The 25925-nt window shown below is 41.8% G+C and overlaps 1 long non-coding RNA gene across 1 annotated transcript in view; it reads left to right on the forward strand.

Annotated features, from left to right (window-relative positions):
• The window catches only part of LOC130708734 (uncharacterized), a 31216-nt gene extending 6009 nt beyond the window's left edge, over nucleotides 1-25207 (forward strand). The window contains exons 2-3 of the long non-coding RNA XR_009009088.1: nucleotides 5088-5409; nucleotides 24686-25207. This is a non-coding gene — a long non-coding RNA (uncharacterized LOC130708734). The remainder of the gene's footprint in view (nucleotides 1-5087; nucleotides 5410-24685) is intronic.
• The last annotated feature ends 718 nt before the right edge of the window (nucleotides 25208-25925 follow it).

Below are 25925 nucleotides of genomic sequence, written 5' to 3' on the forward strand. Positions count from 1 at the left end.
AAGTAGGAATAGCTACATTAATTTCAGATAGAGCAGACTTCAGAGCAGAGAAGGTTATCAGGGATAAAGAGGGGTATTACATAATGATAAAGGAGTCAATTCTCTAAGAAGACATAATAATCCTTAACGTGTATGCATCTAACAACAGAGTGTCAAAATACATGAGGCAAAAACTGATAGAACTGCAAGGAAAAGAAGATGAATCCACTATTATGGTTAGAGACTTCTACCACTCTATTGGAAATGGATTGATCAAGCAGGCAGAAAAATCAGTAAGGATACAGTTGAACTCAACAACACCATCAAATAACTGGATATAATGGACATCTCATGGACTTCTTCATCCAACAACAGCACAAGGCACATTCTTCTCAAGCTCACATGGAACATTCACTAAGATAGACCACATTCTGGGCCATAAAATACACCTTAACGAATTTAAAAGAATAGAAATCATACAATGGAATTAAACTAGAAATCAGTAACAGAAAGATAGTTGGGGGCTTCCCTGGTGGCGCAGTGGTTGAGAGTCTGCCTGCTAATGCAGGGGACACGGGTTCGAGCCCTGGTCTGGGAAGATCCCACATGCCGCGGAGCAACTAGGCCCGTGAGCCACAATTACTGAGCCTGCGCATCTGGAGCCTGTGCTCCGCAACGAGAGGCCGCGACAGTGAGAGGCCCGCGCACCGCGATGAAGAGTGGCCCCTGCTTGCCACAACTGGAGAAAGCCCTCACACAGAAACGAAGACCCAACACAGCCAAAAAAAAAAAAAAAAAGATAGTTGGAAAATCCCCAAATACTTGAAGATTAAACAACACACTTTTAAATAACACACAGGTCAAAAAAGAAATCTCAGAATAGCCAACACAATCTTGAAGAAGAGTGTGAAGTTGGAGGGCTGACACTACCCAGCTTCAAGACCTACTATAAAGCTACAGTAATCAAGACAGTGTGGTAGCAGTGATAGGACAAATAGATCAATGGAACAGAATGGACAGGGCTGATATAGACCCACATCAATGCAGTCAACTGATCTTTGACAAAAGAGCAAGAGCAATACGATGGAGAAAAGACAGTCTTTCAGCAAATGGTGCTGGAACAACTGGACAATCCATGTGCTAAAAAGAATGAGTCTAAACAAAGACCTTCCACCTTCATAAAAGTTAACTCAAAATGGGTCACAGACTATTTTTTGTTTCTTTTTATCTTTTTCTTGCCTTCTTTTGTATTGATCAGTATTTTTTTATTATTCTGTTTCCTTCCTCTATAACTTGTTAGTTACACATTTACTATTATTATTATTATTTTGTTACCCTAGATATTACAGCATACATCCTTGACTTAACAAAGTCTCCTTTAAATTGTACTTTTACCTTTCTCTAGACAATTCAAGGACCTTACAACACTTTAATTCTGTTTAGCACCCTCCTGGCTTTCATACTATTGTTTATTCTAATATATTATAAACCTCACAATAGATGACATTTATTGTTCTGAACAGTCATTATTCAATGAAATTTACCTACAAATTTACCCTTTTTTCTGCTTTTCATTCTTTCTGCATTTCTCTTCTATCTGGTAACTTGGTTCTCGAGGTCCTGTTTGCCTTGGTTGTTCTTTGATGTCATCAAACAGCTATGGTTTGTGTTTTATCTAGCTTTAATATTTGTTTTCAGTGAGAGAGTTATTCTGGTACTAGCTACTTCATCATAGCCTGAAACAGAGTTTCTTTCCTGGGTTCTTAATCTTTCCCTCAATTCTAGCTCTTTCTGCTTAGTGTGAAAAATCATGTATTCACAATTCCCTAAACACAACCAGCCATTTCAGATCTCTGTGCCTTTGTTTATGCTGTTCCTTCTGCCTATCCTCAACATCCTCCTTGTTTTTATGGCTAAGAGTCCCTTTAAGTTTCAGCTCATATTGACAAGTTTTCTGGGACCCTACCTCCACCCTTGCATCTTGGGTGAACCTCTGTTGTATCAGTTATCACATTGTGCTATAACTGTTATCTATCCTCTATACCAGACTTAGAGGATACTTTAGGGATTCCCACACCTAGTACAGTGCTTAGTACAGTACAAGACATTTTTTGATTGAATGAATGACAAGCGTATCCTTCAGATGATCCTTCTCAAATCTTGTGCTAGTTAGGCTCCTCTGATTGCAAGGGATGGAGACACCCTCCCCACTATAGATTTATTCTGATGATATCACTTTATTCTAATATCATCATCTACATCATCTACATATGGCAAGAAGTTCAATAAATATTTTATAAGAAACCAAGAACAGTTAATCCTTATGTAGCCTGGGGCATAATTTGAGAACTAGAAGGTGATTTAGAACCTTAAGTAAACTTGTGACTGGGTCACAAGGGTTATCATGCCCACAACATCATAAGTGCTTCAGTTCCCTGCCATCATGGGGACTCAGCTTGTTTCTTTCTTTGATTCTCCTACTCTTCCTGCTGGCGGCCAACCCCTCAACCTCTTCTCTGAATATCATTTGCTTGTTCATTGATTTTGCTTACTCATAGCTTCTGCTTCTTTGTGGCCTCAAAACCTCTGCACGTGCCCCCTCTTTTTGTGTTCACTCAGTTTCTCAACCTGTCATCAACTTCCGACTTCTGCATCTCAGTTTCAGCTCCACAAGAGAGTGATCTGATTAGTTCATTTAGACAGCGTCAATTCTCTTGGCAAAGCTCTTGTGCCAGGTCACATCATGGTCATCATTCTTTCATTTATTTGCCTATTTAACAAATATGCACAGGCCACTGGCTCACTTCTAGATAATCTATCATAAGGTAGGTGCCCAATCCTGGGCTAACAGCTGTGGTTGGGGTAGAGTGGAGGACAAGGTCATAAAGTGGTAACAGTGTGGAGATCTATATTTAAGAAACTGTCTTAGGAAGGGGCTGTGGCCACACCATGCATTCTAAGCCTTGGCTAGTTCAGGAAACAAATTCCAGCAAGGCTTTTGAAAATAATACAAAATTGAGAACCCTGGTGCTGAGCGAGCGGTATCTTATGTTCTGGTGAGTAAGAGTGTCTTTTGTTTGAGATATGAGTACTGAAGGTGACAGAGTTAGTTTGGGGGATGGGAAACAGAATTCATTTTAAGATGAAAACTAAAGAGTTGATTTGTATTCTGGCCTGGTGAGTGGTTGTCCCACCTTTGCTGCAGGAACATCTGTAAAGTCAAGATTCCCTAAGAAATTCTGTCCCCTAAAACCATGAGATACATCTTGGTCTGGAAGATGTTCTGAGGAAAGAAGCTTAGAATGTTTGATTTTGGATTAAATGCACAGTTCAAAAAATTTTTAAAAACTGATCCACAGATTGATTGTTGAAATGATCCTCCTGGATGCTGAATAGTATCAGCCAAAAATGGGGATTCGATATTGACATGTTCTTTCCTATGAACAGATCCAGCTTACTTCCTCCCACCTTTCTTCCCTCCCTCCCTCCCTCCCTTCTTTCTTTCCTTCCTTCTTTTCCTCCTTCCTCCCTCCCTCCTTTCCTTCCTTCCTTCCTCTTTCAAAATGTTTTCCTTTTTTCAAAAACTCAAGAAATACATCACATACACTTAAGTGTATTACATGAATATGTGTTGTTTAAAGATTAATCATCCAATGAATATTCATGCACCCACTATTTAGGTTAAGAAACAGAACATTCTGAGGGTTCCATATGCTCCCTGTGGACCCTTCCACAGTTACATCCCCCTTCCTCCTCCACAGAGACAACCTCTGCCTGTCTTCTGTGTTAGTTCTATCTTCTAGTCTCTATAATTATCCTTATAATTTCTAATACCTTGGTATTCCTCTACCATATATTGTTTTGTTTCATAAAACAGTAACATGCACAAAACTGGATTAGTAAGGACAGTGTATCGTTGCCTCTTTAGATGAAGGTCCTCAGGAGAAGGTGAAACGATGACCTCTGGGTCAGAGGTGACCTCATGTTCACTGAAAGTTTACAGGGCAAAGTCTCAAGTGAGTCTATGGGAAATAGGACTCATCAAAATTGGCCTACATGGCAGGGTGAAGTGTCAGACAAATACTGGACATCAGGCGGAATATGGTCAGGAAGAGTGGGCGGCTCTGTATTTTGTGATTTGAAGTTCCTATGGCCTACTTGCAGCTCTCAGGAATGGGTCAGAGCAAAACATTTTTGTGAGAGTGAAATAAATATCTTCAAACAATGCAGGCAGGAGGGCATCAAGGGAAGAGCAGGGACTTCATCCACACATGGTCAAGACAAGCCTCCTGGTGATGCTGCAAACGCCAGAACCAACTAAAGGTTTATAGTCAACCAGAAGGGCTGTGGGAATGAGCCCCTCAAAAAGAAGAGATGGAAAGCCTTCAGCATCTGCGATGCTACTGCTGCTGTTGATGGTGATGATGGTAGCTGAATGCTCACTCTGAGCCCTGCGTGGTGCTAAGCAGTGTCCATTTTTGTCTCATTTAATCTTCATAACAATCCAGAGAGGTAGATATTAATATAATGCTTGTTGTCCAAATGAAGAGATTGAGCATCTGAGAGTTTCTTAATTAAGAAACTGGCCCAGCGTCACATAGCTGGTAAATTGCTTCAGATGTTTTCCAGGGATCAAGGCCACATTATCTGCTGGGAGAGAGATGAAGAGACTAGCACAGGTGGTGAACTGATGGGAGCACGCTTGAGTTAGTGGCAGTAATAATAAAAATAGGGGCATTCCCTGGTGGTCCAGTGGTTAGGACTCAGTGCTTTCACTGCCAAGGGCCCAGGTTCAATCCCTGGTCGGGGAACTAAAATCCCACAAGCTGTGTGGCCAAAAAAAAAAAAAAAAAAGCATTTACTGGATGTGCACTAAGTACCTGACATAGTTCTAAGCACTTTTACATGCATTAATTTGAAGTGAAATAATACCCAAATACACAGAACTGGCACATGAGGCACCAAGCTTGAGGCTTTTGGAAAACTTAGAAATACCCTCTGGCCACATCAAACAGGCAAAAAAATCCTAGCTGTACTGTAGATGTTTCTTCTGCTCAGAGGTATCCATTTATTCAAAATTTATTTATGAAATGCCTCTTGTCTCCCAGGTACTGTTTTAGGCACTGAGGACATAGCAGAGAACAGAACAGGCTCAAGGAGAAGAGGAAAGTTCAGAAACATAAAAAGAAATAAAGAAATATTCAGAAGCATCTGAATTTTTGACCCTCTGATCAACACCACCAGAAAAGGAAAAAGAGAAGTACTATTACATTTGCTACTGGTACTACAAAACTGTGCCCTTACCTAATTTCATTTCAGCAAGCCTTTACTGTGAACTATTAATGTGCCAGGCACCATGTGCGGAGGCGCTGGCCCGAAGATGAAGATGAGGTTTCTCTCCTTGGGAAGCGCAGTGTGGGAGACAGACAGGTAAGCGGATAATTATATTACAGGTGATTCGTGCTATGATTGAGGTGTGAACAAAATTCTGTAGGAGCAGAGAAGAGTGACTAATTCTGCCTGGAGTGTCAGATAATGTTTAATGGAGAAGAGGACATCTTAACTGGGTCTGAGGGAGGCTAGGAGATGGCCAGGTGGAGATGGAGAAAAAAGACATCTAGGGAGGAGTCATTTGTGGATAGAATGATGAAGTTACAGAGCTAAGTTCTGAAATATGGACTGCACATGGACAGCCTGGATCCCTCAGACAATGGTGGGGAGGGGTAGTCCACAGGGTTAATGATTTATTGGAAAGGAGGATTGAGGCTTGTGTTGCTACCAGTTAAAATAACTGAGTTGATAAGCAACCCACTGACTGTTTCTCTATGCAGAAACCATTCAGGCGTCCACCATAGTTTTTCCACTCTATGTTTAAGCTAAAGTATCAAAAAGACTTAAAGCACTGCTGTACATATTTGGGGAGGGCAGTGTAAGTTGGTACAGCCCACATGAAAAGCAGATTGTCAATATCTATAAAATTACAAATGCTGCATATATCTTGTGACCAAGCAGTTTTACTTCTAGGAATTTATCTTCAGATGCACTCACTGGCACATGAAATAACTTATGCACGAGTATCCATCGCATCTTGTTTGTTATAGCAAAAGACTGAATACATATTAAATGTTCATCAAGAGGTGACTGGTTAAATAAATTATGGTATCTCTTTAAAATGGGGTACTATTCAGTTTAAAAAGAAAACAAAGAATAAGGTAGCTCTTTATAGTCCTGTTTGGAATGATACATTGTCAAATGAAAAAAAGCAAGGGACAGACCATTTGTATAAAATGGGGATGGAGAGAATTCAGGTCTTCCATAGAGTGTTCCAGCAGTTGAATTAAAGAACCCTGGGCTGCCCTGCCTCCAGACTCCTTGTGATAGGTGACAAGAAAGGTCAGCTGAGAAGGAGTCTTCTGTGACTTGTAGCCAAAAGCATACAGACACAAACCTGAGGTCTGCAGAGGTCTTTGTGTTTGGACCGGGAATAATGCAGAAGAGGGAGTTAAATCTTTGACTTGCAGAAATTCTCCAGTTGACTCCATTTTAACGCCAGTGGGCATCCCCAAGTGCTTCTTCCCTCTGGGTATCCTGAGCTCTGTATCTCAGAGCAGCCAGTCATTCACACGATGCAGCTGTGGGGATTTCTGTGCAGAGATGCAATCTGGCAGAATTCAACTTGCCTTCTTTTAAAATACAACCTCATCAAAGTAAGAACACTAAAAGCCTGATAGAATCTATTTGTAGTCAGGGGCAAGAGGGCAATACACTGGATGCTAGAATCAAACCTAGCCATTCTCCACCCACAGGAGGACCCAGATAATCCTGACCTGCCATAGGGACTATAGAGCTGAGAAGTCTCTGGATCAAGCTTCATGTGGTCTGAGAACTTGTCCACACAGCTGAAACTGTCCTGTCAGTATCCTCCAGACAATTTTGAGGACTCACTGTCACTCACTTATCTATTCCTTCAAGAAAGTTATTTGTCCCTGGCACTCTGCTAGGTACTAGAGATACAACAGTGAGCAAAACTGAAATGGCCTTGCCTTTATTGACTTACAGTCTAGAGGAGGAGATGGCAGTTAGTTGAATAATTATCAAATAGGTGTACAATTACAACTGAGCTAAGTATTGTAAAGGAAGTGTTCATGGTGGAGAAGAGTGGTTAAGAAAGATACCTATATTAGAATGGGATCAGGGAAGGCCTACCTGAGGAAATGACACTTGAGCTGACATCTGAAGAATGAGTGAGAGTTAATTAGGTGATGTCGGAGAAAAGCATTCCAGCAGAAGGAATAGTTCCTGCAAAGGCTCTGGGGTTGGGGGTAGCATAGAACACTCAAGGAATTGGAAGAAGGCCAGTGCGGTTGGAGGGCAGAGAGTGAGGGGGTGTGCTGGGAGGTGAGGCTGAAGCCTGGAAAGGCAAAACCAAGAGACATGTAAAGTATTTTTGTAAGAGCGATGGAAAACCATTTGTAGTACAGAGTGTTAGTTGCTCCCCAATATCCATTTTCCCCTCTGTTCTTTTAGTATTTAAGTCCCAGAGTTTTGGCTCAGTACATTCAGATCCCAGAGTTTTGGTTACCCAGTTAAAGACTATTTTCCAGACTCCTTTGCATATAGATTTGGCCATGTGACCAAGTTCTGACCAGTGGGTTGTGAGCAGAAGGACAGGCTTCCATTTGCTCCTATTTTCTTCTCACTGGCTGGTGTACAGACATGATAGTCTGGGCTGGAGGAGTCATCCTAGACCGTGAGGTGGAAGCCATATGCTGAGGATGGCAAAGCAACAAGATAGAGGGAAACTGGCTCCACATCACCATGGAGAAGCCCTAGCAGCCCCAGACTGTTAAACTCAGACTATATATGACAACTTAATAAATTTCTAACCTGTGTAAACTACATATTTTGGTCTTTATCATAGAAGTTACGCCTATATTGTTAGTGACTGTTACAGACTGAATGTTTGTGTCCCCTCAAAGTTCATATGGTGAAATCCTAACCCCCAGTGGTATTAGGAGGTGGGACCTTTGGGAGGTGATTAGGTCATGAGGGTGGAGCGCTCATGAATGGGATTAGTGTCTTTATAAAAGAGGCTCCAGAGAGCTCTCTTGCCCCTTCTGCCATGTGAGGACACAGTGAGAAGACGGTTATCTGTGATCTAGGAAGGGGGCTTGCAGCAGACACCGAATCTGCCAGCACCTTGATTTTGGACTTCCCAGCCTCCAGAACTGTGAGAAATAAATGTTTGTTATTTAAGCCACCAGTCTATGGTATTTTTGTTATGGCAGCCTGAAAGGACTAAGACAGTGACACACCACTGAAGTGTTCTAGGTGACAGAATCAGATTTCTCTCTTGAAATGGTCGCTCTGGCTGCTGTGTGGAAGGTAAAAGCAGTGAGAACAGTCAGAAGCTATTGCAGCCGCCATCAAGGAGCCTGGTATCTTGGACCTGCAAAGTAGCTATGAAGATTGGACCGGACTCCATTAGAACACCTTTCGCCTGGTGTAGTGGAAAGAGCATGGACTCTGGCCTCAGGGAGAGCTAAGTTCTGCTCCTGGATCCACTACTCTGTAGCTGTGACCTTGGGCAAGTTACTTAGCATCTTTGAGTCTCATCTGTAAATTCAAATTGAGGTTCTTTTTAGGGGCTGTATGGTTAAGTTTAAGATGGCCTTCAGAATTGAACTGCAACATCAGCTCTTCTCTGGGTCTCCAGCCTGCCGACCTACCCTCAGAGACTTTGGACTTGCCAGTCTCCATAATCACTCTTTCCTTAAGATAAATGAGCCAATTCCTTAAGATAAATCCCCCCTCCCAGCTATCTATCTATCTATCTATCTATCTATCTATCTATCTATCTATCTACACATCCTATTAGTTTTGTTTCTCTGGAGAACCCTAATACAGGAATAAACTTTCTATTGGTTTATAATATACATACAGCAGAGTGCACAAATATGAAGGACACAGCTCAATGAATTTGTACAAAGTTAACACACTCAACCACTCTCCACAAGAAGATTTAAAACATTGGAATTCTGTGAAGATAGCTGTGGCAGAGGCATAGTGTTTCACTCTAAATCCCTACATAAAAACAGACATAACAATTAGATAGCAAAACTAAAAACCCATGGATAACGTTTACAACAAAATTAGGTGGTAAGGTATCCCCACAAAGCTCAAAATACAAGTGGGTGAGGACAAGGCAGCAAGACGGAATTGGCAACTGTGCAGAAGAAAGCAGAGGGAAGTAGTGGGCTTCTTACGAAACTGAGAACAGGAGGGACATAAAAATAACTGATAGGTGTTCATGCGTTAATTTGAGAAAGCAGAAACTGGGAGAGGTTCTACCTAATTCAATCATGGGTGAGTGCAAACAGCCTACAGGAAGGTCTGAAATAAATGGAGCTCTCTAGCCCTTGTGAACTCCTAAGACGGCCATCAGTCAGGGCTCTCTGCCAGGACAGGAGACCATGCTGAGAAGAAAGTACTTGGAGAAGAGTCAAAATTGGGCAGGATAGGTACAACAAAGATAAAGACAAGACAAGGCCCAGACAAGAGTGGGGAAGGGAGTAGAGCCAGGAAATCTGAGAAAGCATGCTGCCACATTTTTTATTACTACATGAAAATAGCAGAAAAAGGAACTCTGTGAAGTTAGAAGACTCACTCTGACCCACGTTTCCCTCTAAAGATTCAGGATAATTAATTTCATGTAAAAATAAACAACAGAAAAGTACTGAGTCCAAATCAATTACAAAGTTATAAGAAAATACGCAGAGCCTACAGGCAAAGAAAGCATGCGTGAAAGACATGCCCACAGGGCAGATAAAAACTGTGACATTATTTAGAAAGAAGATAAAAGATGTTTAAAATAATACAAGACATAAAAGGACAAGATAAATCAAGTTAGAGATGGTCTGAAATGAGATGACAGAACTCAGAAAAGAATTAGAAATGAACGAAAAGTAATTTCAGAAGGAAAGGCTAAATTGTAAAAACACTAGAGTGAATTAACACAGCAGATAACGCCTTAAGAGAAATAGAAGGTGAAAAGGAAGAAGACATTAGAAATTGACATGAAATTTTGAAAGAGATGAAAAGGACTCAAAGAAAAAGAAAATTCCAAATATTGAAAATAGGTGAGTAAGACTTAACACACAGTAAATAGAAATCTCTGAGGAAGAAAATCTAGGCAAGGAAACAGAACGGATACCGTGGGAAGGCCAGCCCTCAGCAAGGAACTGAGGCCTTCTGCCAACAGCCACTTGAATGAGCTTGGGTGTGGGTCTTCCAGCCCCAGTCGGTGACTGCAGTCCCCTCTTTGTAATCTTCATTATAACTTCATGAGAGACCCTGAACCAGAACGACCCAGCTAAGCCACTCCTAAATTCCTGATCTCAGAAGCTGGGAGATAATGTGTCACTTCAAGCCACTACGTTTCGGAGTGATTTTTTTTTTTTTTTTTTAATGCAGCAATAGATAACTAATGGAATGGGCATTAGGATAGCTTCCAGTTGGGGCTATTTCAATGTCCCTGCTAAGCACATCCTAGTATATGCCTTATGGTGAATATATATGCATTTCTGTAGGTTATAAACCTACAGTGAAAATGCTGGGTCACAGGATATACATATGTAAAGCTTTAGTAGGTACTGCAAAAGTGTTTTCTACAGTGCTCGTATCAACTTACACTCTCACCAGCAGTGTATAAGAGTCCCTGTTGCTCATATTCTTACCAACACTTGCTATTTTCTGTCTGTTTTCATTTTAGTCATTTTGATGGATTGTAGTGGAATCTCACTGTGGTTTTAATTTACATTTTTCCTAGTGTCTGATGAGGTTTAGCACCTTTTCAAAAGCTTAACGGCCATTTAGATTTTCCATTTATAAAACACCTGTTCAAGTCTTCTACCCATTTAAAAAATTGAGTTGTCTGTCTTTTCCTGATTGATTCTTTTTATAGTTCTGAGATTCATTTTATATTCTGTAACCAGTCCTTTGGCAGATGTATAATATTTCTTCTCCCACTCTCTGGGTTTCCTTTTCACTCTCTCAATGATGACTTTTTTTTTTTTAAATAAATTTATTTATTTATTTATTTTTGGCTGCGTTGGGTCTTTGTTGCTGCGCGCGGGCAATGTGCGGTCTTCTCATTGCGGTAGCTTCTCGTTGCGGAGCACAGGCTCTAGGCGCAGGGGCTTCAGTAGTTGCGGCACACAGGCTCAGTAGTTGTGGCGCACGGGCTTAGTTGCTCCGTGGCATGTGGGATCTTCCCGGACCAGGGCTCGAACCTGTGTCCCCTGCATTGGCAGGCAGATTCTTAACCACTGCGCCACCAGGGAAGTCCCTCAATGATGACTTTTGATAAACAGAAGTTCTTTTTTTTTTAAATTAATTAATTAATTAATTTATTTTTGGCTGCATTGGGTCTTTGTTGCTGCGTGCAGGCTTTCTTTAGTTGCGGCGAGCGGTGGCTACTGTTTGTTGCGGTGTGCAGGCTTCTCATTGTGGTGGCTTCTCTTGTTGCAGAGCATAGGCTCTAGGCGCACGGGCTTCAGTAGTTGTGGCTTGCGGGCTCTAGAGCACAGGTCAGTAGTTGTGGCGCACGGGCTTAGTTGCTCCGTGGCATGTGGGATCTTCCCGGACCAGGACTCAAACCCATGTCCCCTGGCTCGAACCCCTGTCCCCTGCATTGGCAGGTGGATTCTTAACCACTGTGCCACCAGGGAAGCCCCTAAACAGAAGTTCTTAATTTTAGTGTAGTCCAGTTTATCAATCACTTTTCATATGGTTAGTTATTTTAAATTTTATGTCCTATTTACAAAATATTTGCCTACTCTAAGTCATGAAAACATTTTCTTAAGTTATCATCAAGAAGCTCTATTCAGTTTATGATCCATTTAGAATTGATTTTTGTGTATGGTGTGAGGTAAAGATTAAGATTTACAATTGCTCCAGCACCATTTATTGAAAAAAAAAAATCATTTCCCCAGGGTATTAGAACTTTATCACAAATCAAGTGACCGTACATTTAGGGATCTGTTCATGGAGTTTGCTCCATTTGTTTATCCTTGCCCCAATACCATGCTGTTTTAGTTATTATAGATTTATAATAAGTTTTGATATCTGGTTACCTGGTAGATAAGCTTTCCAACTTCTTTTTCTTCAATATTGTCTTTGCTGTTTTGGCTATTTGATTTCCATATAAATTTTAGAGTCAGCCTGTCAATTTCTACTGAAACATCTACTGGGATTTTGATTGGGATTGCATTCAATCTCTTGATAAATTTGGGGGAAATGGATACACTATTGAGTCTTACAATCCATTAGTATATTTTTTCTCTGTTTATTTAGGTTTTCTTTAATTTTTCTCACTAATGTTTCCTAGTTTTGCATGTAGAATCTTGAATATTTTTCATTAGATTTATTCCTAGGTGTTTGATGCTTTTTTGATGCTGTGTTAAATGACATCATTTTAAAAATTTCAATTCTAATTGTTATTGCTTATATGTAGAAATACACTTGATTTTTAAATATTGACCCTTATATCTAGTGACCTTGATAAATTCTTTTGTTAGTTTTGTACATTCTTCTTTTTACTTTCTTCACACACAGTCTTGTAGTCTCTAAATAATAAAGTTTTCTATCCATCTTTATACCTTTTATTTCTTTTCAGCTCAGATCTCCAGTATAATGTTGAATAGAAGTAATGATAATGACATTCTTGTCTTGGTCTTAATATCAGGAGGAAATCTTACAATACTTCACTAGTAATTACAACACCTGATGTGGTGGTGGCTGTGCACAGTGTCAGATCTGATCCTGTGAGAAGGGCATCTGCATAGGAGAGTGACCTGGCCTGGGACATAGGAGCCTGAATGGGGTGAGAAGGACATCCCAGCAGAAGAGTGATACAGTACAGGGTGTCAGAGGCCAGGAAGACTAAGGAGGGCATGTTAGGCAGCCTGGTGTGGTGTGTTGGTGCCCCAACAGGGGGAGGAAAACGTCCATGCATGGTAAAAGGTATTAGACCCCAGGAGGGGTAAGGAGAGCTTCTACATAAGGGATGGCCTGGCACAGGGTATCAGAACCCAAGTGGAGTTAGAAGGACATTTATGGAAGATTTGCAGAGGAGGGAAGGTGGAGGTGACAGGAGATTGGTAACATACAAAGGGATGGATACAGTCGGGAAATATATTGAGGAAAATGGGAACCAGGTTTCTTACTGTTAGAGAAAGAGGTTATAAATATGAAGAGGTACAACTACAATGAATGCTGGAAGGTGAGATTAGAATTGGAGGTATTAGTGTGAATTTAAAGTTTTCAATGTACACAGATTGATATAGGTGTGTGTGTGTGTGTGTGTGTACACATGCATATATTTCTTAGCTCTGTCCATTAAGAAGATCTAGGAGTAGCCCCACCCCAATAGCAATGAGCATATCTAGCATCCAGATCTTGGTTTCTAAATGCCTTTCTTTGCTAAAAGGAACCAGAGCTCCTTGAAGAAATGGTTGATTCCAGTCCTGAGGCAGGAAAAGTACAAGATAAGCCTAGAATTTCTTGTTGTGCCAGAAAATAAAGAAGTGCTCAAATGATAATATCCATTCTGTCAAAGGAACATAGAAACTAGCTTGAAGGGGCTCCCACTGGCCAAATCTGGGACAATTTGGACATGGAAATAAATGACAGTTGTAACACACTGAATGAAATAGGACTCCATGAATCCATATGATATAAATAAATTAATTCAAAATTTCATGATGAATGGGATATTTACATAGTCTCAAAGTACCTTGCCAAGGGAAGAAGAGTAACTTCTGCCAGCAGAGATGCTGGTGGATACAATATTTTAATCAAAGGATCAAGATTAAAATAATAGTAAAGAGACATAACAATTAAAAGCAATGTGGGATCCTGGGTTAGTTTCTGAAACTGAGAAAGGACCTTAGTGGGTCAATTGGTTGAGATTTGAGTAAAATGTGTAGATTAGATTATTTGGTAGTAATCCATCCATCAGTGTTAATACTGATTTTGATGGTTGCATTGTGGCTAGGAAATGTACACTAAAATATTCGTGGGTGATGAGGCATTGTATTACTCTCAAACAGGAGAAGAAAAAACATTCTTTGCACTTGTATAAAGAAAAAAGGTTAACTACAGTTATTCTGGACTTGGGAGAGTGTTTATCTGGAGTCCTGATACATGAAGTAGGGAGAGCAACACCACTTCCAGGAGGAGTAAAATCTTACCCAGAATGAGTGCTTTTATTGTAATTTGTGCAGGTTCCAACTGTGAATTCCTTGAGGGTGGGGCCTCTATCTTATTTAAAGGGGCATGGGTAGATATTGTGGGGCCTGAAGGTTGTATAATCTCAGAGCCCTTCTTAAGAAAAAGATTATAAAATTATGAGTATAACATTAGGCAGAAAAGTGAATATTTATTTAGAATGAGAATATAAATCATAACAAATTATAAATTCTAAAAACTGACAAATACCACTGATATCACAAAATCCAGAAAAATATAATTTTTTTGTTAGGTAACTGCTTGATATATCCCTCTATAATACTTTTGTACCACATTTCTTGGCTGCATACTCTGTGATCACATCTTTATATGACAACAGTTTTATAATATCAGCGTCTAAGAGAATGGAAAGATAATTTAGTCTTTTCTCTAGCATGGGTGATCAAATAATTTTTAAAAATTATTCATAGCTTTAAAAACACTTTGGCTTCAAAACTCATTGATAATGTCATGTCAGTTTTTTGTTTTTTGTTTTTTAATTTAATTTTTATTTATTTATTTATTTATTTGGTTGCATTGGGTCTTTGTTCCTGCACGCAGGCTTTCTCTAGTTGCATTGAGCGGGGGCTACTCTTTGTTGCGGTGCGCAGGCTTCTCATTGCAGTGGTTTCTCTTGTTGCGAAGCTCGGGCTCTAGGCGCACGGGTTTCAGTAGTTGTGGCACGTGGGCTCAGTAGTTGTGGCTCATGGGCTCTAGAGCGCAGGCTCAGTAGTTGTGGCGCACGGGCTTAGTTGCTCCGCGGCATGTGGGATCTTCCCGGACCAGGGATCGAACCCATGTCCCCTGCATTGGCAGGCGGATTCTTAGCCACTGTGTCACCAGGGAAATCCCTGCCTGTCAGTTTTTAAGATTGTTATCTAATTTGGAAAAACTGCTACTAAGCTTCTTTCATAGATGAGTTGTACGATTTCAGGGCATAACCAAATATATTCCTAACAAGAGAGAACTTCCATTTTTGTGCCTGTGAGGACTGAATTCTCCATGTACAATTTTCCATACCTGATAATTGGAAGAATCTTCCACAGATAAGCCTCTGGCTCCCCACATTTCAAACCTTATCTTCCTTACTCATTCACTTCTGGTGCTAGGCGCTGTAGGACATGTCCATTCTGCAATATAACCTCTGACCTCACATTGCATCATGATGCCGGGTCCACTGGCATAGTGAGTGGGCACTAGTCATAGTTCTGGAAGACACTCTTACACCAGGATGTGAGATAGTTAATAGTTAGCTATACATAGAAACGCCTGCAGATTACACAACTACAGCCCACTGTATGGGTTGAATGGCTCTCCCTTCCCCTGTCCCCCCACCCAAAGATATATCCATATCCTAACCTGTAGAACCTGCAAATGTGACCTTATTTGGTTATAGGGCCTTGTGAATATAATTAAGTTAAGGATCTCAAGATGAAGTCATCTTGGATTTTGAGTGGGCCCTAAATCCAATGGCAGGTGTCCTTCTAAGAGAAAGGCAGAGGGAGACTTGAGAGACACAGAGGAGAAGGTGATGTGAAGATAGAAGCAGAGATTGGAGTGATGTTTCTACAAGCCAAGGAACGCCAATGATTGACACAGTCATCAGACTCTAGGAAAGAGGCATGGAATGGATTCTCCCTCAGAGCCTTTGGAAGGAGCCCAACCTGCCAACACCTGGATTCTGGACTATGAGAGAGAAGTTTCTACTGTTTTAAGCCACCAAGTTTGTGGTGTTTTGTTACAGCAGCCCCAGGAAACTAATACAGCCACTAAATCCAAATTAAGTATTATCCCAATTTTAGCTTGATCCCAGAAACTTTCATAGCAATTCAACACCCTCTGCATAAGAGAACAGGTAACAGAGGGGAAGTTGGAGTGGTAACAGCAGTCTTAACCAATTTTGATTAAAATATCAGTTTTTCAAATTTTACAAAGATCATATAACTCTCTGAATACATTAATAGGGCCCCTCCCAGGACGTTGGAAGGGGTCTGGCCAAGTGAGAGTCCCTGAAGCTTAGAAATAATAAGTTTCACAGAATGGCTACCTCTGTGTAAGAGGCGGTGTAGTGTTATAAAGACAAGCACTGGAGCCAGACGGCCTGGGTTCAAATCCCCTTTTCACAACTATTTGGCTGTTGACTTCAGACACGTTACTTAAACTTTCTGTGCCCCAATTTCTTCCTTTGTAAAATATGAATGATAAAAGCAATATCTACTTCATAGGGTTATTGACCGGGTCAAGTGATATAGTGCATATAAAGTGCATGGTACATGTAACACACATAGAACAGTACCTACTCCTTGGTAAGTACTCAATACACATTAGCCATTTTAAGATTTACTAGGCAAGCCATTGTACTAGGCATTGGGGTGTAAAGACAAATGAGAAATGGTCCTTGGTTTTAAGAAGCTCACCATCTATAGGGGAAATAGATTGTAAAACGGTTATAATACAATGCTTTAAGTGCAATGAAGTGGATGCTATGTCCCCAGATGTATGGGAGCACAGATCGGGGTCATTCCAGGAAGGTTTCCTGGAGAGGGTGACATCTGAGTTGAATCTGTCCATATGTTTGTATGACAAGATGATTTATTGAGCTATTAATTTTTGTATTGTTTTTCCTGAATTCATTCATTGATTCAAATACTTGTTGAACACCTACTATTTGCCAGGCACTTTTATAGGCACTGGAAATACTGTAATGATCAAACATATCAAAAAGCCCTGAACTGGGACTTTCTTGGCAGTCCAGCAGTTAATACTCCGTGCTTCCACTGCAGGGGGCGTAGGTGTGATCACTGTTTGGGGAACTAAGATCCCACATGCTGCGCAGTGCAGCCAAAAATTAAAAAAAAAAAAAAAAAAAAAAAAAGCCCTGAACTTACTTATTTTGAAATGTATTAAAAAATAAGTTGGATAGAGGAATAATATGTGATAAAGCAAATATAGTAATAGGTTAATTATAGACTCTGTGGCAAATATATGGGTTTTCACTGTACAGTTCTTTCAACTTTTCTGTATATTAGAAAAGTTTCATAATGAAATGTTGGTTAAAAAAAATGAATATCTGTACAAACACTATACATCCATTAAAAATGTTTTGGTAAAATATTTATTCCAACAGAAAGATAAATATTATTTATTATAAACTGAAAAAAAGTAGGGTTCAAAGCCATAATTGTAGTTCCATCCAGTTTTCTTTATGTCTATATGAAGAATGTACACTAGGAACAGCACATACAAAGGTCCTAGGCAGAAGCTTTACTGGAGCGTTTGAGACACTGCAAAGAAGCAGCTAGGATTAGAGAGAAGGAAGGGAGCAAGGTAGTAGATAAGCTGATAGAGATAATGGGAGGGGCAAGTTTCGTTAAGCTGTTCTGGGAATTTATTTCTGCATAAGAGATTATCTCAAATTTAGTGACTTGAAACAGCAACCATCTTTTCATAGCTCACAACTTGTAGGTCAAGAATTTGGACAGGGGGGCTTCCCTGGTGGCACAGTGGTTGAGAGTCTGCCTGCCAATGCAGGGGACACGGGTTTGAGCCCTGGTCCGGGAGGATCCCACATGCTGCGGAGCAACTAAGCCTGTGCGCCACAACTACTGAGCCTGCGCTCTAGAGCCCTTGAGCCACAACTACTGAACCCACGTGCCACAACTACTGAAGCCCGTGCACCTGGAGCCTGTGCTCAGCAACGGGAGAGGCCACCACAATGAGAAGCCCATGCACCGCAGGGAACAGTAGCCCCCGCTCGCCGCAACTAGAGAAAGCCCACGTGCAGCAATGAAGACCCAATGCAGCCAAAAATAAAAAAATAAAAAATAAAAATAAAAAAAGAATTTGGACAGGACACAACTGGCTGATCTTTCCACACCATGTGGCATTAACTGAGGTCACTCGGTGGTTTTTGGCTGGCAGATGGGTTGGTCTGTAGGGTCCAGATTGGTTTCATTCTCATGTCCAGTGCCTTGGTGGGCATGACTAGACTCATCAAGGCTGGGCTCAGCTGGGACCCTTTTTCTCTCTGTATAGTCTCAGGGCTTTTCCATGTAGTCTCTCCAGCAGGGTAGCTGGATATCTTACATAGTGGCTCAAAGCTCCAAGATCAAATGTTTCAAGAGACAGGACAAAGAAGTTGCCTGTCTTTTTAGGCCTGGCTCCAGAAATGGGCACAGCGGCACTTCTGCCATATTCTATTGGTCAAAGCAGTCATGAAACCCACCCAGATTCAAGGGGTCGGGGAGCAGACACCAGTATACCTCTCAATGAGAGGAGTGTTAAAGAATTTGTGGCCATCTTTAATCTACCACATAGGCCCTTGTAGGTCAGAATAAGGATTTCGGCTTTTAGTCTGAATGAGAATGGAGCCATTGGAGTGTTTTAAACAGAGGAGTGACATGATCTGGCCTCTATTTTAACAAGACCACTCTAGCTGCCATTTAGGGAGAGGGAAGAAGTAGGAAGACCAGTTAGAGGGCTATTGCAATAAACCAAGCAAGAGATGATGGTGGCTTGGGCTAAGGTCATGGTGAAAAGTGGTTGGATTCTGGACATACTTTGAAGGCAGAGTGATCAAGATTTGCTGCTGGATTAGATGTATGTGTGAAATAAAAAGAGGAGTCAAAGATAACTCCAAAGCTTTTGTCCTGAGCAAATGGTAGATTAGAATTGCTGTTAACAAAGATGGGGATGATAGCAAGAGTTGGTTTTTAACATGTTGAGATGCCTATACATCCAAGTGGAGATCTCAAGTAGGTCTGGTGCTTAAGGACACAATCTAGACTGGAGATAAAAATGTGAATGTCATTAGCATATGGGTGAATTTCACCTAGAGACTGAATGGAGAGAGAGAAGAGGTCCAAGGACTGAGCCTGGGGCCTCAGACTCCCTCTTTTACTTCCTTCAATCCCTCTTGGCATCCCTGGCCTCCAAAAAGTTGATGTTTCAGATGTTGCCTCCAGGCCACCTCTCTTCCAGTCTTTTGTGAAAGCCTAAACTCATTGAGAAGATTGTGCTGGGGAAGTGAAAACTGCAGTGGTTTTGAGGAGAGAGAGGCAGGAGCTGGGTGAGGAGAGGGGGTGATGTCTTCTGCTGGTGTCCTTATATGGCAGAGAGAGTGGGGAGAGAGAAAAGCTTTCTGTTGTCTCTTCTTATAAGGACACTAATCCCAACATGAGGGCCCCACCCTCCTGACCTCATCTAAACCTAGTTGTCTCCCAAAGGCCCCATCTCCAAATACCATCACATTGGGGGCTAGGGCTTAACATATTAATTTGGTGTGGGAGGGACACAATTCAGTCCATAGCAGGCTAGTTAGGGTAGACCTCATTAAGACAATGGTTTTTGACCAAATACTAAATAAGATGAGGAAGTCAGCCCAGCCTATAACTAGGAGAATGTTCCAAGAAGAGAAAAACAACTAGTGTAGAGCCGAAGGTGGGAGGCCAGCATGGTGGGGGCACAGTAAAGGGTGAGGTTGAAGAGATAAAGGCAAAGGGAAAATTACGTGGGGTCTCAGAAGCCACTTTCATACCTTTCCCACTGGATGAAAATTCTGTAGGACAAGGACTTTGTCTATTTTGTTCAATGCCTGACACATAGTGCCACTTGATAAATGTGGCACTTGATAAATGTTAAATACATAAAATTCATATGTTATTACAATGAGTTATTTCACATAATCTGACAAGATCACAAGTTGGTGAGAATGTGAAGCAATAGGAACTTGCATACATTGCTCATGGGGGGTGTAAATTGGTACAGGCCCTTAGGAGAACAACTCAGCAATATCTAGCAAAGTTGAAAATGTGAATGCTCAGTAATCCAGCAATTCCACTACTGAGCATATTCCTAGGGAAACGATTGCACATATGCACCAGAGACATAAAGTAATATTTATAACAACATTGTTTGTAATCACAAACAATTGAAAACAACCTACATATCAGTCATCAGGAGGGTAAATAAATAAAATTTACTACACTCATAAAGTAAAATATTATGCAGTAACAAAAATCAACATCAACAAGGATAAATCTTACTTTTTAATGTAAAGAAAAAATTTTTCAGATTAATATAGTATGGTTTCACTTATATAAAGCTAAAGTATCTGAATAGATAGATAGATAGAAAAATAGGTATAGTGATAGGATTCTAAGATGGCCTCCATGTTCCGCCTTCCCCAAGTTACTCCCATGATTATGTTACATTATATGACAAAGGGGATTTTTGCAGATGTACTTGAAGTTACTACTCATTTGACCTTAAAACAACCTTACAACCAACAATTGGGTAACAGCCCAATTAAAACAACTTTAAAACAACCTTAAAACAACCTTACAGGGGCTTCCCTGGTGGTGCAGTGGTTGAGAATCTGCCTGCCGATGCAGGCGACACGGGTTCGAGCCCTGGTCTGGGAAGATCCCACATGCCGCGGAGCAACTGGGCCCGTGAACCACGATTACTGAGCCTGCATGTCTGGAGCCTGTGCTCCGCAACAAGAGAGGCCGCGATAGTGAGAGGCCCGCGCACCGCAATGAAGAGTGGCCCCCGCTTGCCACAACTAGAGAAAGCCCTCGCACAGAAACGAAGACCCAACACAGCCATAAATAAATAAATAAAATTTAAAAAAAACAAAAAAAAACAAAAAAAACAACCTTACAACCAACAATCTGGGTAAGCCTAACTAACCTAATCACACAAAACCTTTAAAAGCAAGAAGTTGGGCTTCCCTGGTGGCGCAGTGGTTGAGAATCTGCCTGCCAATGCAGGGGACATGAGTTCGAGCCCTGGTCTGGGAAGATCCCACATGCCGCGGGGCAACTAAGCCCTGAGCCACAACTGCTGAGCTTGCGCGTCTGGAGCCTGTGCTCGGCAACGGAGAGGCCGCGACAGTGAGAGGCCCGCGCGCCGCGATGAAGAGTGGCCCCCACTCACCGCAACTGGAGAAAGCCCTCGCACAGAAACGAAGACCCAACACAGCCAAAAATAAATAAATAAATAAATAAATTTATATTAAAAAAAAAAAGCAAGAAGTTTTCTTCAACTGGTCACAGAAATGGGAATAAGAGACATTCCAAGCGTGAGAAGGATTCCATCCATAATTACTGACTTGTGGGTGGCCTCTAAGAGCCAAGAGCTGGCCACAACTGACAGCCCGCAAGGTAACAAGGACCTCAGTTCTACAACCACAAGGAACTTCTGACAACCTAAATGAGCCTGGAAGCAGACTCTTCCCCAGAGCCCCCAGATAGGATCCCTACCTTTGATTTCAGCCTTGTGAAACTCTAAGCAGAGAACTGAGCCAAGCCCTCCTGACCTACAGAAGCGAGCTAATAATTGGATGTTGTTTCAAGCCTCCAAATGTGTAGGTTTGTGGTAGTTGTTATGTAGCAATAACACACACACACACATACACATTTGCTTAATCGGGATCTGTATATGTTGTAAGAGAATAAAGAAATATTTGGAAAGATAAACACCAAATTTGGAATACTGGTTATTCTGTTGGGCAGTTGGTGATAGGAAAGAGAAGGCTATTAGGGAGAAGATAAGAAAATTAAACTGTAGACAATATTTTATTATTTAAAGCAGGTATATTGTTTTAGTTTTTATACCTTTTTGTGTTTTTCACATATTGCATAACAATTTTAAAGATTCCTGACCCTCAATCACAGCCTGGAAACAGTAGAGATGCTAGACTCTGAGGGGCCCTTTGGGCTTGGACAATGAGTTCCCCCACAGGTATGTGCTAGAGACCTTCTTCTGGTTACTGAAAATATTGTGTAACCTTTGGGAGGAGGATGGAGTCTTCATAATAACTGAGATTGAATTTCCCTCCACCCCAGTAGAATCAGGCTAGGAGTCAGATTTAATCTAACACCCCACCTCCACCCCCCGCAAAAAAAAGAAAGAAAAAGAAAAAAGGAAAAGAAAATGTCTTGTTCACCAAATTTGTGTTGAGTGAACAAATGAATGAATGGAAAGATGAATTATGAATGGATGCCCAAGGACTCATGAAATCACTATCAAAATTGTATATTTGGACCATAGAGTAGGATAGGAAAATATTGTCCTGTTGCAGAATAACCCATAACTACTTGAAAGAAAATGGCCTCAGAGTTAGGAGAGAGAGAGAGATCTGAGCCATGTTGTAACTGAAAACTGTGGTTTGGTTGGAGCTCCAGTCACTCTCCTGAGAGAACTCCCAAGCGCAGGCCAGGCAGAAGTCCTGCAACAGAACCCTGGGGCAGCTTAAAGCTCAAACCCACCCCCACCCCAGAGACACTGTGCTAATGACCCTGATAACAAATGGTTCTGTGTGGCCACAGCTGCCTCTTACACTGGTTGGGGGCAAACTTGATTCAGAAGCATGATGGAGGGTGAAGCATTAAATTTCTTATTTAGCAGGAAGCTGATACCCAAGGAATGCAACCTGGCAGCTGCCCAGAAAGAAGACTTGACAATTGTGCAGCCTGTAGGAAAATGGCTTTCTTGTCCCAAGGCTTTTACTTTGAGAAAGGGTTACTGGGACTTGATGAAGAACACCAATCACCAGCTCTAGTTTGGACAGGGAGGTTTGAGAAATCCAGCAGGAAATAAGTCCTGGGGTCAGAGCCCAGGCTGTGGTCAACAGTGTCTCATCCAGATTCAGTCCTTCACTGACAACCAGATGCGAGAGACCACCCTCCTCAGTCATCAAGACCAAACATGTACTTCTCTGAAGTTACCAACAAATTTCCAGAAGGAAAATTTCCAGGCAGGACATTCTAGTCATTGGAATTTTTTTCCTTGCAAATGTTAGATTTGCTACTCAAATTACCTTAAGATTAGGAAAAATGTGGGAAAGAGGGGTGTTTATTGGGTCATAGACCTGCATCAGGCCCAGCTGGATCCAGGGGCTAAAATTACATCAGGAGTCTGTCCCTCCATCTGTTAACTGTTTCCCTGCATATTAGTTCAGATTTCAGATGACCTCCATCCGTGTGGGGGCAAGAGAGTCACCGACATCTCAATGCTTTCATCCCACTAGCTTAGCAACCTCAGAGGAAGGAAAGCATCTCATTCTCAATAGTTCTAGTAAAACTCTGAGAACTGAATCTCATTAAGATTGGCTTTGGTTACCAGCCCATCCCTGATCCATTATGACCGGGAAGGTAGACGGTCAGGTACATAACTATTAAAGAGGCTGTTGGAAGTATCAGGTGAAATCGTGTCTATGTATGTGCTTTGTAAGCTGTAAAGCACAGTACACAGTACAGGTGGTCCTGAGTCTGGCCCTTAGGTACATGGAAAAGACATGCCTATTGCCCCATGTAAACCACATGAATTGAGAGTGTGGGAGAAGTGGTTTCCCAAAAGCAAATTAGGGTATTCTTACTACAGGGAGGCTGGATGGTCCTCCAGCAGCAATAGCAGTGGTGCTCAACAGAAGAAACAGGTAGGACCCAGCCATCTCCCCGAGTTTTCCTCTTCCTCTTAATTTTTTCATACAGTGATGCCACCTTAAGACTACCCCAAGAAATTACGATTCCATAGGTCTGAAGTAGGTCCCAGAAATTGTATTTTTACAAAGTTCCTTCAGGTGGTTCTGCGAGGCAGAGTGGTTTAGAAGCTACCAATTAATCTAGCAGACAACCTTCTTACACTTCTCTGCTCCCTACCCAAAATCAAAAGTGAGTATATGTGGGCCTCTAGGTGATAAAATCAGGACTGCTTTTTTACTTAAAGGAGATAAAAATAAAGGATTCACCTTATATTTTGAGATCATGGAAAGGAAAGCATAAATTAATGAATCTGTTACAAACCCCAGCCCCTAATCCTGGACAAATAGGAGGTAAACAGAAGTGGCTCCTATCCGACAAAATGTTGGGCCATAAGCAGGCCCACCAGAGCTCTTCCCACAAGCAGTTACTCATTAATCCTCATGCCCAGAGGGCAGAATCGGTCGCTGTGAGCAGGCGGTGGCTGAGGCCTGGCTCTGCCTTGGGAAAGGTGCTTAGCATCCTCACAGCTTGGGGTCGGACAGGAAAGGCCACGGACTGGAAAGGACATAATACCAGACGGAGGAACTGGACCTCAGTTAAAAATTGATTTTAACCCCCTACCAGTGGTTGCTTAGCTGTGAGAATTCAGGATAAGCTGGAGTTAGATTCGTTGCAAAGGTAGAAGGTGGAGGGGAATGGGCAGGATCGCTCAAGTTGTCCAGTTCCATTCTCTGTAACTGATCATAGGACACTGATCAACTTACTACTGTTTATTATTTCTTTTCATATGTCTCTAATTTCTGTTGTATGTCCTTTGAAGCCTGGAGACCCACCTCATCCTGTTTCCTATTCCCAGCACCTAGCCCAGTACCTCATAGGTGACGGTTCCTCAAATAGTATTTGCTAATATGGATTTTATAATTTTGCAGAATATTTTCTCAAACCTTTTGAAGAGAAAAACGGACCCTACATGGAGCCTCTGGAGCTTTGGAGAGACAGCTGTGTGTGGGATGAGTAGCCAGAGAGCGCCCTCTGAAAGGTGCGGTCGGAATAGGGGGCCAGCATGGTGCCAGCACATAGCAGGTACACAGAGAGTCACCAAATTAATGAGGCCTACAGTGGGCCAGAGAAGGGGACCAGTGCCTTATACGCTGTCAGGTCTTTGTAGCCTCAGGAATCGAATCAGACAACCCCCCAGGAACAGTCTGAGTAGCAATAGCTGCCAGCACGATTGCCCAGAAGGAAGGACAGCTCTAAATTCGGGTCTCAAAAGCCAAACAAAAAGAAATGATAGTACAACCCTGTCCCTTTAATGAAGAATGTTCTAATGAGAAAAACAAAAACAAAAACATGCTAATGGTACAGGTCAAATAAACTGTTCCTGCTCTGTAAAAATAATGACGACAGTATAATTTTGTAATAACTCACATTTTTGGAACACCAAGTACCATGCACGTGTAATATACAAGCATCGTGGAGCATTGTGAGATTAAATAAAATCTTACAGCAACCCTATGATGGTCCACCTTTATAGACCTCAGGAGAGTTTGGAAACTTGCCCAAAGTCCCTCAGCTCATAAGTGGAGGGGCTAGACTTGAACCCAGACCTGCATGACTCTAGAACCCACATAGGAACGCCCACACTGTCTTTTTTTAAGGTGACAGATATTTTCTGTGCTATTTGTGAATGAGTCAGATCTCTTCCTGGCCCCTCCCTCTGCTAACAAAGGAATCTGGGCCAGTGAGCCCCTCGCTCGCTCCCAAAGGAGGACTGTACTCCAGGGCTCAGCCTCTCTCAGGCGGCAGCTCCCGAACTCCAGGGCCCCTGAGTGATTCCTGTAAGTCAAGATAAGAAAGGCTGTCATGGTCATGGCTAGAGTTTAGGGACTGAGTACCATGCAGGAGTTGTTGGGGCAGATGAAAGCAGGGCAGAGACAAAGGTTGTGGGGATCCAGGGAATATCTGACCTAGAGTTCTCGAAGGCTCTTCTCTTTCCCCAAGAATCTCCAAGACAGGGTTTTCAAACCTCCCTGGGGCTAGCCAGGGCAGAGGGCACCCCTCCCCTATCCCAGGGCACAGAGATGGGAAGGCAGGACTCACAGAGTGGAATTGAGATAGAGGAGGACAGAGACAGGGAAAGAGACAGACAAGTAGATGAAGACCCAGTCG

This window comes from Balaenoptera acutorostrata, chromosome 8, assembly GCF_949987535.1.
Source record: "Balaenoptera acutorostrata chromosome 8, mBalAcu1.1, whole genome shotgun sequence".
NCBI classification, from domain to species: Eukaryota; Metazoa; Chordata; class Mammalia; order Artiodactyla; family Balaenopteridae; genus Balaenoptera; species Balaenoptera acutorostrata.